Source organism: Coffea arabica, chromosome 11e, assembly GCF_036785885.1.
Source record: "Coffea arabica cultivar ET-39 chromosome 11e, Coffea Arabica ET-39 HiFi, whole genome shotgun sequence".
Lineage (NCBI taxonomy): Eukaryota > Viridiplantae > Streptophyta > Magnoliopsida > Gentianales > Rubiaceae > Coffea > Coffea arabica.
The window spans coordinates 6,709,044-6,724,985 of record NC_092331.1 but is presented as its reverse complement, the minus strand read 5'-3'; the positions used below and the strand labels follow the sequence as shown (position 1 = coordinate 6,724,985).

General features: G+C 39.9%; 13 non-coding genes across 13 annotated transcripts; all 13 read left to right on the top strand.

The window, feature by feature from the left end:
• Window positions 1-423: 423 nt before the first annotated feature.
• Window positions 424-542, top strand: LOC140030571 (5S ribosomal RNA). The gene has a single exon (XR_011834486.1). It is a non-coding gene; the product is annotated as a 5S ribosomal RNA (ribosomal RNA).
• Window positions 543-1,677: 1,135 nt separating this feature from the next.
• On the top strand, window positions 1,678-1,796 carry LOC140030559 (5S ribosomal RNA). The gene has a single exon (XR_011834474.1). It is a non-coding gene; the product is annotated as a 5S ribosomal RNA (ribosomal RNA).
• Window positions 1,797-2,931: 1,135 nt separating this feature from the next.
• On the top strand, window positions 2,932-3,050 carry LOC140030548 (5S ribosomal RNA). Its single transcript, XR_011834463.1, has one exon. It is a non-coding gene; the product is annotated as a 5S ribosomal RNA (ribosomal RNA).
• Window positions 3,051-4,185: 1,135 nt separating this feature from the next.
• LOC140029974 (5S ribosomal RNA) lies at window positions 4,186-4,304 on the top strand. Its single transcript, XR_011833888.1, has one exon. It is a non-coding gene; the product is annotated as a 5S ribosomal RNA (ribosomal RNA).
• Window positions 4,305-5,439: 1,135 nt separating this feature from the next.
• Window positions 5,440-5,558, top strand: LOC140030537 (5S ribosomal RNA). The gene has a single exon (XR_011834452.1). It is a non-coding gene; the product is annotated as a 5S ribosomal RNA (ribosomal RNA).
• A 1,135-nt stretch (window positions 5,559-6,693) lies between these two features.
• On the top strand, window positions 6,694-6,812 carry LOC140030526 (5S ribosomal RNA). The gene has a single exon (XR_011834441.1). It is a non-coding gene; the product is annotated as a 5S ribosomal RNA (ribosomal RNA).
• A 1,135-nt stretch (window positions 6,813-7,947) lies between these two features.
• LOC140030515 (5S ribosomal RNA) lies at window positions 7,948-8,066 on the top strand. The gene has a single exon (XR_011834430.1). It is a non-coding gene; the product is annotated as a 5S ribosomal RNA (ribosomal RNA).
• A 1,135-nt stretch (window positions 8,067-9,201) lies between these two features.
• On the top strand, window positions 9,202-9,320 carry LOC140030504 (5S ribosomal RNA). Its single transcript, XR_011834419.1, has one exon. It is a non-coding gene; the product is annotated as a 5S ribosomal RNA (ribosomal RNA).
• A 1,135-nt stretch (window positions 9,321-10,455) lies between these two features.
• On the top strand, window positions 10,456-10,574 carry LOC140029971 (5S ribosomal RNA). The gene has a single exon (XR_011833886.1). It is a non-coding gene; the product is annotated as a 5S ribosomal RNA (ribosomal RNA).
• Window positions 10,575-11,709: 1,135 nt separating this feature from the next.
• On the top strand, window positions 11,710-11,828 carry LOC140030493 (5S ribosomal RNA). The gene has a single exon (XR_011834408.1). It is a non-coding gene; the product is annotated as a 5S ribosomal RNA (ribosomal RNA).
• A 1,135-nt stretch (window positions 11,829-12,963) lies between these two features.
• Window positions 12,964-13,082, top strand: LOC140030482 (5S ribosomal RNA). Its single transcript, XR_011834397.1, has one exon. It is a non-coding gene; the product is annotated as a 5S ribosomal RNA (ribosomal RNA).
• A 1,135-nt stretch (window positions 13,083-14,217) lies between these two features.
• Window positions 14,218-14,336, top strand: LOC140030471 (5S ribosomal RNA). Its single transcript, XR_011834386.1, has one exon. It is a non-coding gene; the product is annotated as a 5S ribosomal RNA (ribosomal RNA).
• A 1,135-nt stretch (window positions 14,337-15,471) lies between these two features.
• Window positions 15,472-15,590, top strand: LOC140030460 (5S ribosomal RNA). The gene has a single exon (XR_011834375.1). It is a non-coding gene; the product is annotated as a 5S ribosomal RNA (ribosomal RNA).
• The last annotated feature ends 352 nt before the right edge of the window (window positions 15,591-15,942 follow it).

The following is a 15,942-nucleotide window of genomic DNA, read 5'->3' as shown; positions in this document are numbered from 1 at the left end:
TGATAAATTAATAAATTAAAATTAAGTTTCGGGTCATTTCGGGTCGACCCGCCGCCCCGTAAACCTGAAATTTTCGGGTTCGGGTCAGCATACCTGACCCGTCACGGGTTGGCGGGTCGGGGTTCGGGTCAACAGATTTTCTGGCGGGTCTGTTGACCCGAACCCGACCCGCCAACCTGATTTGGACCCGAATTGCCACCCCTAACTGCAAGCGTGAAGGATTGATTTCATGATAATTTAGAGTTGCGGGATGAGGGAAAAAAACAGGGTGCAAATCAATAACAAAAAAAAATATAAAGTAAATAAATAAAAGGATAAGAGGAAAATGCTTGAATTGACGCTTAAAATGAATTTCGGTCTAGAAAAGCCACACTGCTTCGCAGGACGGGGTAGTTTAAAAGAATAAAGCGAAAGGAACATGGCGGGTGCGATCATACCAGCACTAATGCACCGGATCCCATCAGAACTCCGAAGTTAAGCGTGCTTGGGCGAGAGTAGTACTAGGATGGGTGACCCCCTGGGAAGTCCTCGTGTTGCACCCCTCTCTTTTTTGTTTCGAAATCCAAATTTCCTATTCGTTCTTTATCCTGTAGTAATTTAGCTCCGTCGGAACGATTGCTTAATATTTTGCTTCTTGTCGAAGCGTGAAGGAGGATCTGAAGGCGCGAGACAAATCAGGAACGGTACGGCTCGATCAAAGCCCGGATCGTCGCTCAAATTTGTCGGCGCAAATGTATCACCGCAACTAGGGGTGGCAATTTTCGACACGACCTGAAAACACGACACGAACCTAACACGAAATTAATGGGTTTGGGTTGAGGTTTCGGGAATTCGGGTCAGAATCGGGTTGGACCCGATGAACCCGAAAAGAAAACCGGTCGATTTCGGGTCAACCCGTGGTGACCTGATATGACCCGATATGACCCGTTTACGAATTAAAAATAATTTAATAAACATAAAAATAATTTTATCTAACTAAACTAAGTTATTCTTTTTTTCAAAGGCATTAATTACTTAATCCTAAACGAATTTATTTAATTTGTGTGAAGTTGAAATTATTATACTTGGACAAATAATATATTATATTATTTTTCACTTTTGTATTGTTTTAATTTATTTTATATTTTGCTTGGGATAAAACACTTTTACGGTGTTTAATTTATTTTAGATTTGATTTGGAATCATTTATTTAAATTTTTATTACTTGATTATGTAATTAGTTTTGTGAGAAATTGATTTTATTAGAAATTACAGTGATAAATTAATAAATTAAAATTAAGTTTCGGGTCATTTCGGGTCGACCCGCCGCCCCGTAAACCTGAAATTTTCGGGTTCGGGTCAGCATACCTGACCCGTCACGGGTTGGCGGGTCGGGGTTCGGGTCAACAGATTTTCTGGCGGGTCTGTTGACCCGAACCCGACCCGCCAACCTGATTTGGACCCGAATTGCCACCCCTAACTGCAAGCGTGAAGGATTGATTTCATGATAATTTAGAGTTGCGGGATGAGGGAAAAAAACAGGGTGCAAATCAATAACAAAAAAAAATATAAAGTAAATAAATAAAAGGATAAGAGGAAAATGCTTGAATTGACGCTTAAAATGAATTTCGGTCTAGAAAAGCCACACTGCTTCGCAGGACGGGGTAGTTTAAAAGAATAAAGCGAAAGGAACATGGCGGGTGCGATCATACCAGCACTAATGCACCGGATCCCATCAGAACTCCGAAGTTAAGCGTGCTTGGGCGAGAGTAGTACTAGGATGGGTGACCCCCTGGGAAGTCCTCGTGTTGCACCCCTCTCTTTTTTGTTTCGAAATCCAAATTTCCTATTCGTTCTTTATCCTGTAGTAATTTAGCTCCGTCGGAACGATTGCTTAATATTTTGCTTCTTGTCGAAGCGTGAAGGAGGATCTGAAGGCGCGAGACAAATCAGGAACGGTACGGCTCGATCAAAGCCCGGATCGTCGCTCAAATTTGTCGGCGCAAATGTATCACCGCAACTAGGGGTGGCAATTTTCGACACGACCTGAAAACACGACACGAACCTAACACGAAATTAATGGGTTTGGGTTGAGGTTTCGGGAATTCGGGTCAGAATCGGGTTGGACCCGATGAACCCGAAAAGAAAACCGGTCGATTTCGGGTCAACCCGTGGTGACCTGATATGACCCGATATGACCCGTTTACGAATTAAAAATAATTTAATAAACATAAAAATAATTTTATCTAACTAAACTAAGTTATTCTTTTTTTCAAAGGCATTAATTACTTAATCCTAAACGAATTTATTTAATTTGTGTGAAGTTGAAATTATTATACTTGGACAAATAATATATTATATTATTTTTCACTTTTGTATTGTTTTAATTTATTTTATATTTTGCTTGGGATAAAACACTTTTACGGTGTTTAATTTATTTTAGATTTGATTTGGAATCATTTATTTAAATTTTTATTACTTGATTATGTAATTAGTTTTGTGAGAAATTGATTTTATTAGAAATTACAGTGATAAATTAATAAATTAAAATTAAGTTTCGGGTCATTTCGGGTCGACCCGCCGCCCCGTAAACCTGAAATTTTCGGGTTCGGGTCAGCATACCTGACCCGTCACGGGTTGGCGGGTCGGGGTTCGGGTCAACAGATTTTCTGGCGGGTCTGTTGACCCGAACCCGACCCGCCAACCTGATTTGGACCCGAATTGCCACCCCTAACTGCAAGCGTGAAGGATTGATTTCATGATAATTTAGAGTTGCGGGATGAGGGAAAAAAACAGGGTGCAAATCAATAACAAAAAAAAATATAAAGTAAATAAATAAAAGGATAAGAGGAAAATGCTTGAATTGACGCTTAAAATGAATTTCGGTCTAGAAAAGCCACACTGCTTCGCAGGACGGGGTAGTTTAAAAGAATAAAGCGAAAGGAACATGGCGGGTGCGATCATACCAGCACTAATGCACCGGATCCCATCAGAACTCCGAAGTTAAGCGTGCTTGGGCGAGAGTAGTACTAGGATGGGTGACCCCCTGGGAAGTCCTCGTGTTGCACCCCTCTCTTTTTTGTTTCGAAATCCAAATTTCCTATTCGTTCTTTATCCTGTAGTAATTTAGCTCCGTCGGAACGATTGCTTAATATTTTGCTTCTTGTCGAAGCGTGAAGGAGGATCTGAAGGCGCGAGACAAATCAGGAACGGTACGGCTCGATCAAAGCCCGGATCGTCGCTCAAATTTGTCGGCGCAAATGTATCACCGCAACTAGGGGTGGCAATTTTCGACACGACCTGAAAACACGACACGAACCTAACACGAAATTAATGGGTTTGGGTTGAGGTTTCGGGAATTCGGGTCAGAATCGGGTTGGACCCGATGAACCCGAAAAGAAAACCGGTCGATTTCGGGTCAACCCGTGGTGACCTGATATGACCCGATATGACCCGTTTACGAATTAAAAATAATTTAATAAACATAAAAATAATTTTATCTAACTAAACTAAGTTATTCTTTTTTTCAAAGGCATTAATTACTTAATCCTAAACGAATTTATTTAATTTGTGTGAAGTTGAAATTATTATACTTGGACAAATAATATATTATATTATTTTTCACTTTTGTATTGTTTTAATTTATTTTATATTTTGCTTGGGATAAAACACTTTTACGGTGTTTAATTTATTTTAGATTTGATTTGGAATCATTTATTTAAATTTTTATTACTTGATTATGTAATTAGTTTTGTGAGAAATTGATTTTATTAGAAATTACAGTGATAAATTAATAAATTAAAATTAAGTTTCGGGTCATTTCGGGTCGACCCGCCGCCCCGTAAACCTGAAATTTTCGGGTTCGGGTCAGCATACCTGACCCGTCACGGGTTGGCGGGTCGGGGTTCGGGTCAACAGATTTTCTGGCGGGTCTGTTGACCCGAACCCGACCCGCCAACCTGATTTGGACCCGAATTGCCACCCCTAACTGCAAGCGTGAAGGATTGATTTCATGATAATTTAGAGTTGCGGGATGAGGGAAAAAAACAGGGTGCAAATCAATAACAAAAAAAAATATAAAGTAAATAAATAAAAGGATAAGAGGAAAATGCTTGAATTGACGCTTAAAATGAATTTCGGTCTAGAAAAGCCACACTGCTTCGCAGGACGGGGTAGTTTAAAAGAATAAAACGAAAGGAACATGGCGGGTGCGATCATACCAGCACTAATGCACCGGATCCCATCAGAACTCCGAAGTTAAGCGTGCTTGGGCGAGAGTAGTACTAGGATGGGTGACCCCCTGGGAAGTCCTCGTGTTGCATCCCTCTCTTTTTTGTTTCGAAATCCAAATTTCCTATTCGTTCTTTATCCTGTAGTAATTTAGCTCCGTCGGAACGATTGCTTAATATTTTGCTTCTTGTCGAAGCGTGAAGGAGGATCTGAAGGCGCGAGACAAATCAGGAACGGTACGGCTCGATCAAAGCCCGGATCGTCGCTCAAATTTGTCGGCGCAAATGTATCACCGCAACTAGGGGTGGCAATTTTCGACACGACCTGAAAACACGACACGAACCTAACACGAAATTAATGGGTTTGGGTTGAGGTTTCGGGAATTCGGGTCAGAATCGGGTTGGACCCGATGAACCCGAAAAGAAAACCGGTCGATTTCGGGTCAACCCGTGGTGACCTGATATGACCCGATATGACCCGTTTACGAATTAAAAATAATTTAATAAACATAAAAATAATTTTATCTAACTAAACTAAGTTATTCTTTTTTTCAAAGGCATTAATTACTTAATCCTAAACGAATTTATTTAATTTGTGTGAAGTTGAAATTATTATACTTGGACAAATAATATATTATATTATTTTTCACTTTTGTATTGTTTTAATTTATTTTATATTTTGCTTGGGATAAAACACTTTTACGGTGTTTAATTTATTTTAGATTTGATTTGGAATCATTTATTTAAATTTTTATTACTTGATTATGTAATTAGTTTTGTGAGAAATTGATTTTATTAGAAATTACAGTGATAAATTAATAAATTAAAATTAAGTTTCGGGTCATTTCGGGTCGACCCGCCGCCCCGTAAACCAGAAATTTTCGGGTTCGGGTCAGCATACCTGACCCGTCACGGGTTGGCGGGTCGGGGTTCGGGTCAACAGATTTTCTGGCGGGTCTGTTGACCCGAACCCGACCCGCCAACCTGATTTGGACCCGAATTGCCACCCCTAACTGCAAGCGTGAAGGATTGATTTCATGATAATTTAGAGTTGCGGGATGAGGGAAAAAAACAGGGTGCAAATCAATAACAAAAAAAAATATAAAGTAAATAAATAAAAGGATAAGAGGAAAATGCTTGAATTGACGCTTAAAATGAATTTCGGTCTAGAAAAGCCACACTGCTTCGCAGGACGGGGTAGTTTAAAAGAATAAAGCGAAAGGAACATGGCGGGTGCGATCATACCAGCACTAATGCACCGGATCCCATCAGAACTCCGAAGTTAAGCGTGCTTGGGCGAGAGTAGTACTAGGATGGGTGACCCCCTGGGAAGTCCTCGTGTTGCACCCCTTTCTTTTTTGTTTCGAAATCCAAATTTCCTATTCGTTCTTTATCCTGTAGTAATTTAGCTCCGTCGGAACGATTGCTTAATATTTTGCTTCTTGTCGAAGCGTGAAGGAGGATCTGAAGGCGCGAGACAAATCAGGAACGGTACGGCTCGATCAAAGCCCGGATCGTCGCTCAAATTTGTCGGCGCAAATGTATCACCGCAACTAGGGGTGGCAATTTTCGACACGACCTGAAAACACGACACGAACCTAACACGAAATTAATGGGTTTGGGTTGAGGTTTCGGGAATTCGGGTCAGAATCGGGTTGGACCCGATGAACCCGAAAAGAAAACCGGTCGATTTCGGGTCAACCCGTGGTGACCTGATATGACCCGATATGACCCGTTTACGAATTAAAAATAATTTAATAAACATAAAAATAATTTTATCTAACTAAACTAAGTTATTCTTTTTTTCAAAGGCATTAATTACTTAATCCTAAACGAATTTATTTAATTTGTGTGAAGTTGAAATTATTATACTTGGACAAATAATATATTATATTATTTTTCACTTTTGTATTGTTTTAATTTATTTTATATTTTGCTTGGGATAAAACACTTTTACGGTGTTTAATTTATTTTAGATTTGATTTGGAATCATTTATTTAAATTTTTATTACTTGATTATGTAATTAGTTTTGTGAGAAATTGATTTTATTAGAAATTACAGTGATAAATTAATAAATTAAAATTAAGTTTCGGGTCATTTCGGGTCGACCCGCCGCCCCGTAAACCTGAAATTTTCGGGTTCGGGTCAGCATACCTGACCCGTCACGGGTTGGCGGGTCGGGGTTCGGGTCAACAGATTTTCTGGCGGGTCTGTTGACCCGAACCCGACCCGCCAACCTGATTTGGACCCGAATTGCCACCCCTAACTGCAAGCGTGAAGGATTGATTTCATGATAATTTAGAGTTGCGGGATGAGGGAAAAAAACAGGGTGCAAATCAATAACAAAAAAAAATATAAAGTAAATAAATAAAAGGATAAGAGGAAAATGCTTGAATTGACGCTTAAAATGAATTTCGGTCTAGAAAAGCCACACTGCTTCGCAGGACGGGGTAGTTTAAAAGAATAAAGCGAAAGGAACATGGCGGGTGCGATCATACCAGCACTAATGCACCGGATCCCATCAGAACTCCGAAGTTAAGCGTGCTTGGGCGAGAGTAGTACTAGGATGGGTGACCCCCTGGGAAGTCCTCGTGTTGCACCCCTCTCTTTTTTGTTTCGAAATCCAAATTTCCTATTCGTTCTTTATCCTGTAGTAATTTAGCTCCGTCGGAACGATTGCTTAATATTTTGCTTCTTGTCGAAGCGTGAAGGAGGATCTGAAGGCGCGAGACAAATCAGGAACGGTACGGCTCGATCAAAGCCCGGATCGTCGCTCAAATTTGTCGGCGCAAATGTATCACCGCAACTAGGGGTGGCAATTTTCGACACGACCTGAAAACACGACACGAACCTAACACGAAATTAATGGGTTTGGGTTGAGGTTTCGGGAATTCGGGTCAGAATCGGGTTGGACCCGATGAACCCGAAAAGAAAACCGGTCGATTTCGGGTCAACCCGTGGTGACCTGATATGACCCGATATGACCCGTTTACGAATTAAAAATAATTTAATAAACATAAAAATAATTTTATCTAACTAAACTAAGTTATTCTTTTTTTCAAAGGCATTAATTACTTAATCCTAAACGAATTTATTTAATTTGTGTGAAGTTGAAATTATTATACTTGGACAAATAATATATTATATTATTTTTCACTTTTGTATTGTTTTAATTTATTTTATATTTTGCTTGGGATAAAACACTTTTACGGTGTTTAATTTATTTTAGATTTGATTTGGAATCATTTATTTAAATTTTTATTACTTGATTATGTAATTAGTTTTGTGAGAAATTGATTTTATTAGAAATTACAGTGATAAATTAATAAATTAAAATTAAGTTTCGGGTCATTTCGGGTCGACCCGCCGCCCCGTAAACCTGAAATTTTCGGGTTCGGGTCAGCATACCTGACCCGTCACGGGTTGGCGGGTCGGGGTTCGGGTCAACAGATTTTCTGGCGGGTCTGTTGACCCGAACCCGACCCGCCAACCTGATTTGGACCCGAATTGCCACCCCTAACTGCAAGCGTGAAGGATTGATTTCATGATAATTTAGAGTTGCGGGATGAGGGAAAAAAACAGGGTGCAAATCAATAACAAAAAAAAATATAAAGTAAATAAATAAAAGGATAAGAGGAAAATGCTTGAATTGACGCTTAAAATGAATTTCGGTCTAGAAAAGCCACACTGCTTCGCAGGACGGGGTAGTTTAAAAGAATAAAGCGAAAGGAACATGGCGGGTGCGATCATACCAGCACTAATGCACCGGATCCCATCAGAACTCCGAAGTTAAGCGTGCTTGGGCGAGAGTAGTACTAGGATGGGTGACCCCCTGGGAAGTCCTCGTGTTGCACCCCTCTCTTTTTTGTTTCGAAATCCAAATTTCCTATTCGTTCTTTATCCTGTAGTAATTTAGCTCCGTCGGAACGATTGCTTAATATTTTGCTTCTTGTCGAAGCGTGAAGGAGGATCTGAAGGCGCGAGACAAATCAGGAACGGTACGGCTCGATCAAAGCCCGGATCGTCGCTCAAATTTGTCGGCGCAAATGTATCACCGCAACTAGGGGTGGCAATTTTCGACACGACCTGAAAACACGACACGAACCTAACACGAAATTAATGGGTTTGGGTTGAGGTTTCGGGAATTCGGGTCAGAATCGGGTTGGACCCGATGAACCCGAAAAGAAAACCGGTCGATTTCGGGTCAACCCGTGGTGACCTGATATGACCCGATATGACCCGTTTACGAATTAAAAATAATTTAATAAACATAAAAATAATTTTATCTAACTAAACTAAGTTATTCTTTTTTTCAAAGGCATTAATTACTTAATCCTAAACGAATTTATTTAATTTGTGTGAAGTTGAAATTATTATACTTGGACAAATAATATATTATATTATTTTTCACTTTTGTATTGTTTTAATTTATTTTATATTTTGCTTGGGATAAAACACTTTTACGGTGTTTAATTTATTTTAGATTTGATTTGGAATCATTTATTTAAATTTTTATTACTTGATTATGTAATTAGTTTTGTGAGAAATTGATTTTATTAGAAATTACAGTGATAAATTAATAAATTAAAATTAAGTTTCGGGTCATTTCGGGTCGACCCGCCGCCCCGTAAACCTGAAATTTTCGGGTTCGGGTCAGCATACCTGACCCGTCACGGGTTGGCGGGTCGGGGTTCGGGTCAACAGATTTTCTGGCGGGTCTGTTGACCCGAACCCGACCCGCCAACCTGATTTGGACCCGAATTGCCACCCCTAACTGCAAGCGTGAAGGATTGATTTCATGATAATTTAGAGTTGCGGGATGAGGGAAAAAAACAGGGTGCAAATCAATAACAAAAAAAAATATAAAGTAAATAAATAAAAGGATAAGAGGAAAATGCTTGAATTGACGCTTAAAATGAATTTCGGTCTAGAAAAGCCACACTGCTTCGCAGGACGGGGTAGTTTAAAAGAATAAAGCGAAAGGAACATGGCGGGTGCGATCATACCAGCACTAATGCACCGGATCCCATCAGAACTCCGAAGTTAAGCGTGCTTGGGCGAGAGTAGTACTAGGATGGGTGACCCCCTGGGAAGTCCTCGTGTTGCACCCCTCTCTTTTTTGTTTCGAAATCCAAATTTCCTATTCGTTCTTTATCCTGTAGTAATTTAGCTCCGTCGGAACGATTGCTTAATATTTTGCTTCTTGTCGAAGCGTGAAGGAGGATCTGAAGGCGCGAGACAAATCAGGAACGGTACGGCTCGATCAAAGCCCGGATCGTCGCTCAAATTTGTCGGCGCAAATGTATCACCGCAACTAGGGGTGGCAATTTTCGACACGACCTGAAAACACGACACGAACCTAACACGAAATTAATGGGTTTGGGTTGAGGTTTCGGGAATTCGGGTCAGAATCGGGTTGGACCCGATGAACCCGAAAAGAAAACCGGTCGATTTCGGGTCAACCCGTGGTGACCTGATATGACCCGATATGACCCGTTTACGAATTAAAAATAATTTAATAAACATAAAAATAATTTTATCTAACTAAACTAAGTTATTCTTTTTTTCAAAGGCATTAATTACTTAATCCTAAACGAATTTATTTAATTTGTGTGAAGTTGAAATTATTATACTTGGACAAATAATATATTATATTATTTTTCACTTTTGTATTGTTTTAATTTATTTTATATTTTGCTTGGGATAAAACACTTTTACGGTGTTTAATTTATTTTAGATTTGATTTGGAATCATTTATTTAAATTTTTATTACTTGATTATGTAATTAGTTTTGTGAGAAATTGATTTTATTAGAAATTACAGTGATAAATTAATAAATTAAAATTAAGTTTCGGGTCATTTCGGGTCGACCCGCCGCCCCGTAAACCTGAAATTTTCGGGTTCGGGTCAGCATACCTGACCCGTCACGGGTTGGCGGGTCGGGGTTCGGGTCAACAGATTTTCTGGCGGGTCTGTTGACCCGAACCCGACCCGCCAACCTGATTTGGACCCGAATTGCCACCCCTAACTGCAAGCGTGAAGGATTGATTTCATGATAATTTAGAGTTGCGGGATGAGGGAAAAAAACAGGGTGCAAATCAATAACAAAAAAAAATATAAAGTAAATAAATAAAAGGATAAGAGGAAAATGCTTGAATTGACGCTTAAAATGAATTTCGGTCTAGAAAAGCCACACTGCTTCGCAGGACGGGGTAGTTTAAAAGAATAAAACGAAAGGAACATGGCGGGTGCGATCATACCAGCACTAATGCACCGGATCCCATCAGAACTCCGAAGTTAAGCGTGCTTGGGCGAGAGTAGTACTAGGATGGGTGACCCCCTGGGAAGTCCTCGTGTTGCATCCCTCTCTTTTTTGTTTCGAAATCCAAATTTCCTATTCGTTCTTTATCCTGTAGTAATTTAGCTCCGTCGGAACGATTGCTTAATATTTTGCTTCTTGTCGAAGCGTGAAGGAGGATCTGAAGGCGCGAGACAAATCAGGAACGGTACGGCTCGATCAAAGCCCGGATCGTCGCTCAAATTTGTCGGCGCAAATGTATCACCGCAACTAGGGGTGGCAATTTTCGACACGACCTGAAAACACGACACGAACCTAACACGAAATTAATGGGTTTGGGTTGAGGTTTCGGGAATTCGGGTCAGAATCGGGTTGGACCCGATGAACCCGAAAAGAAAACCGGTCGATTTCGGGTCAACCCGTGGTGACCTGATATGACCCGATATGACCCGTTTACGAATTAAAAATAATTTAATAAACATAAAAATAATTTTATCTAACTAAACTAAGTTATTCTTTTTTTCAAAGGCATTAATTACTTAATCCTAAACGAATTTATTTAATTTGTGTGAAGTTGAAATTATTATACTTGGACAAATAATATATTATATTATTTTTCACTTTTGTATTGTTTTAATTTATTTTATATTTTGCTTGGGATAAAACACTTTTACGGTGTTTAATTTATTTTAGATTTGATTTGGAATCATTTATTTAAATTTTTATTACTTGATTATGTAATTAGTTTTGTGAGAAATTGATTTTATTAGAAATTACAGTGATAAATTAATAAATTAAAATTAAGTTTCGGGTCATTTCGGGTCGACCCGCCGCCCCGTAAACCAGAAATTTTCGGGTTCGGGTCAGCATACCTGACCCGTCACGGGTTGGCGGGTCGGGGTTCGGGTCAACAGATTTTCTGGCGGGTCTGTTGACCCGAACCCGACCCGCCAACCTGATTTGGACCCGAATTGCCACCCCTAACTGCAAGCGTGAAGGATTGATTTCATGATAATTTAGAGTTGCGGGATGAGGGAAAAAAACAGGGTGCAAATCAATAACAAAAAAAAATATAAAGTAAATAAATAAAAGGATAAGAGGAAAATGCTTGAATTGACGCTTAAAATGAATTTCGGTCTAGAAAAGCCACACTGCTTCGCAGGACGGGGTAGTTTAAAAGAATAAAGCGAAAGGAACATGGCGGGTGCGATCATACCAGCACTAATGCACCGGATCCCATCAGAACTCCGAAGTTAAGCGTGCTTGGGCGAGAGTAGTACTAGGATGGGTGACCCCCTGGGAAGTCCTCGTGTTGCACCCCTTTCTTTTTTGTTTCGAAATCCAAATTTCCTATTCGTTCTTTATCCTGTAGTAATTTAGCTCCGTCGGAACGATTGCTTAATATTTTGCTTCTTGTCGAAGCGTGAAGGAGGATCTGAAGGCGCGAGACAAATCAGGAACGGTACGGCTCGATCAAAGCCCGGATCGTCGCTCAAATTTGTCGGCGCAAATGTATCACCGCAACTAGGGGTGGCAATTTTCGACACGACCTGAAAACACGACACGAACCTAACACGAAATTAATGGGTTTGGGTTGAGGTTTCGGGAATTCGGGTCAGAATCGGGTTGGACCCGATGAACCCGAAAAGAAAACCGGTCGATTTCGGGTCAACCCGTGGTGACCTGATATGACCCGATATGACCCGTTTACGAATTAAAAATAATTTAATAAACATAAAAATAATTTTATCTAACTAAACTAAGTTATTCTTTTTTTCAAAGGCATTAATTACTTAATCCTAAACGAATTTATTTAATTTGTGTGAAGTTGAAATTATTATACTTGGACAAATAATATATTATATTATTTTTCACTTTTGTATTGTTTTAATTTATTTTATATTTTGCTTGGGATAAAACACTTTTACGGTGTTTAATTTATTTTAGATTTGATTTGGAATCATTTATTTAAATTTTTATTACTTGATTATGTAATTAGTTTTGTGAGAAATTGATTTTATTAGAAATTACAGTGATAAATTAATAAATTAAAATTAAGTTTCGGGTCATTTCGGGTCGACCCGCCGCCCCGTAAACCTGAAATTTTCGGGTTCGGGTCAGCATACCTGACCCGTCACGGGTTGGCGGGTCGGGGTTCGGGTCAACAGATTTTCTGGCGGGTCTGTTGACCCGAACCCGACCCGCCAACCTGATTTGGACCCGAATTGCCACCCCTAACTGCAAGCGTGAAGGATTGATTTCATGATAATTTAGAGTTGCGGGATGAGGGAAAAAAACAGGGTGCAAATCAATAACAAAAAAAAATATAAAGTAAATAAATAAAAGGATAAGAGGAAAATGCTTGAATTGACGCTTAAAATGAATTTCGGTCTAGAAAAGCCACACTGCTTCGCAGGACGGGGTAGTTTAAAAGAATAAAGCGAAAGGAACATGGCGGGTGCGATCATACCAGCACTAATGCACCGGATCCCATCAGAACTCCGAAGTTAAGCGTGCTTGGGCGAGAGTAGTACTAGGATGGGTGACCCCCTGGGAAGTCCTCGTGTTGCACCCCTCTCTTTTTTGTTTCGAAATCCAAATTTCCTATTCGTTCTTTATCCTGTAGTAATTTAGCTCCGTCGGAACGATTGCTTAATATTTTGCTTCTTGTCGAAGCGTGAAGGAGGATCTGAAGGCGCGAGACAAATCAGGAACGGTACGGCTCGATCAAAGCCCGGATCGTCGCTCAAATTTGTCGGCGCAAATGTATCACCGCAACTAGGGGTGGCAATTTTCGACACGACCTGAAAACACGACACGAACCTAACACGAAATTAATGGGTTTGGGTTGAGGTTTCGGGAATTCGGGTCAGAATCGGGTTGGACCCGATGAACCCGAAAAGAAAACCGGTCGATTTCGGGTCAACCCGTGGTGACCTGATATGACCCGATATGACCCGTTTACGAATTAAAAATAATTTAATAAACATAAAAATAATTTTATCTAACTAAACTAAGTTATTCTTTTTTTCAAAGGCATTAATTACTTAATCCTAAACGAATTTATTTAATTTGTGTGAAGTTGAAATTATTATACTTGGACAAATAATATATTATATTATTTTTCACTTTTGTATTGTTTTAATTTATTTTATATTTTGCTTGGGATAAAACACTTTTACGGTGTTTAATTTATTTTAGATTTGATTTGGAATCATTTATTTAAATTTTTATTACTTGATTATGTAATTAGTTTTGTGAGAAATTGATTTTATTAGAAATTACAGTGATAAATTAATAAATTAAAATTAAGTTTCGGGTCATTTCGGGTCGACCCGCCGCCCCGTAAACCTGAAATTTTCGGGTTCGGGTCAGCATACCTGACCCGTCACGGGTTGGCGGGTCGGGGTTCGGGTCAACAGATTTTCTGGCGGGTCTGTTGACCCGAACCCGACCCGCCAACCTGATTTGGACCCGAATTGCCACCCCTAACTGCAAGCGTGAAGGATTGATTTCATGATAATTTAGAGTTGCGGGATGAGGGAAAAAAACAGGGTGCAAATCAATAACAAAAAAAAATATAAAGTAAATAAATAAAAGGATAAGAGGAAAATGCTTGAATTGACGCTTAAAATGAATTTCGGTCTAGAAAAGCCACACTGCTTCGCAGGACGGGGTAGTTTAAAAGAATAAAGCGAAAGGAACATGGCGGGTGCGATCATACCAGCACTAATGCACCGGATCCCATCAGAACTCCGAAGTTAAGCGTGCTTGGGCGAGAGTAGTACTAGGATGGGTGACCCCCTGGGAAGTCCTCGTGTTGCACCCCTCTCTTTTTTGTTTCGAAATCCAAATTTCCTATTCGTTCTTTATCCTGTAGTAATTTAGCTCCGTCGGAACGATTGCTTAATATTTTGCTTCTTGTCGAAGCGTGAAGGAGGATCTGAAGGCGCGAGACAAATCAGGAACGGTACGGCTCGATCAAAGCCCGGATCGTCGCTCAAATTTGTCGGCGCAAATGTATCACCGCAACTAGGGGTGGCAATTTTCGACACGACCTGAAAACACGACACGAACCTAACACGAAATTAATGGGTTTGGGTTGAGGTTTCGGGAATTCGGGTCAGAATCGGGTTGGACCCGATGAACCCGAAAAGAAAACCGGTCGATTTCGGGTCAACCCGTGGTGACCTGATATGACCCGATATGACCCGTTTACGAATTAAAAATAATTTAATAAACATAAAAATAATTTTATCTAACTAAACTAAGTTATTCTTTTTTTCAAAGGCATTAATTACTTAATCCTAAACGAATTTATTTAATTTGTGTGAAGTTGAAATTATTATACTTGGACAAATAATATATTATATTATTTTTCACTTTTGTATTGTTTTAATTTATTTTATATTTTGCTTGGGATAAAACACTTTTACGGTGTTTAATTTATTTTAGATTTGATTTGGAATCATTTATTTAAATTTTTATTACTTGATTATGTAATTAGTTTTGTGAGAAATTGATTTTATTAGAAATTACAGTGATAAATTAATAAATTAAAATTAAGTTTCGGGTCATTTCGGGTCGACCCGCCGCCCCGTAAACCTGAAATTTTCGGGTTCGGGTCAGCATACCTGACCCGTCACGGGTTGGCGGGTCGGGGTTCGGGTCAACAGATTTTCTGGCGGGTCTGTTGACCCGAACCCGACCCGCCAACCTGATTTGGACCCGAATTGCCACCCCTAACTGCAAGCGTGAAGGATTGATTTCATGATAATTTAGAGTTGCGGGATGAGGGAAAAAAACAGGGTGCAAATCAATAACAAAAAAAAATATAAAGTAAATAAATAAAAGGATAAGAGGAAAATGCTTGAATTGACGCTTAAAATGAATTTCGGTCTAGAAAAGCCACACTGCTTCGCAGGACGGGGTAGTTTAAAAGAATAAAGCGAAAGGAACATGGCGGGTGCGATCATACCAGCACTAATGCACCGGATCCCATCAGAACTCCGAAGTTAAGCGTGCTTGGGCGAGAGTAGTACTAGGATGGGTGACCCCCTGGGAAGTCCTCGTGTTGCACCCCTCTCTTTTTTGTTTCGAAATCCAAATTTCCTATTCGTTCTTTATCCTGTAGTAATTTAGCTCCGTCGGAACGATTGCTTAATATTTTGCTTCTTGTCGAAGCGTGAAGGAGGATCTGAAGGCGCGAGACAAATCAGGAACGGTACGGCTCGATCAAAGCCCGGATCGTCGCTCAAATTTGTCGGCGCAAATGTATCACCGCAACTAGGGGTGGCAATTTTCGACACGACCTGAAAACACGACACGAACCTAACACGAAATTAATGGGTTTGGGTTGAGGTTTCGGGAATTCGGGTCAGAATCGGGTTGGACCCGATGAACCCGAAAAGAAAACCGGTCGATTTCGGGTCAAC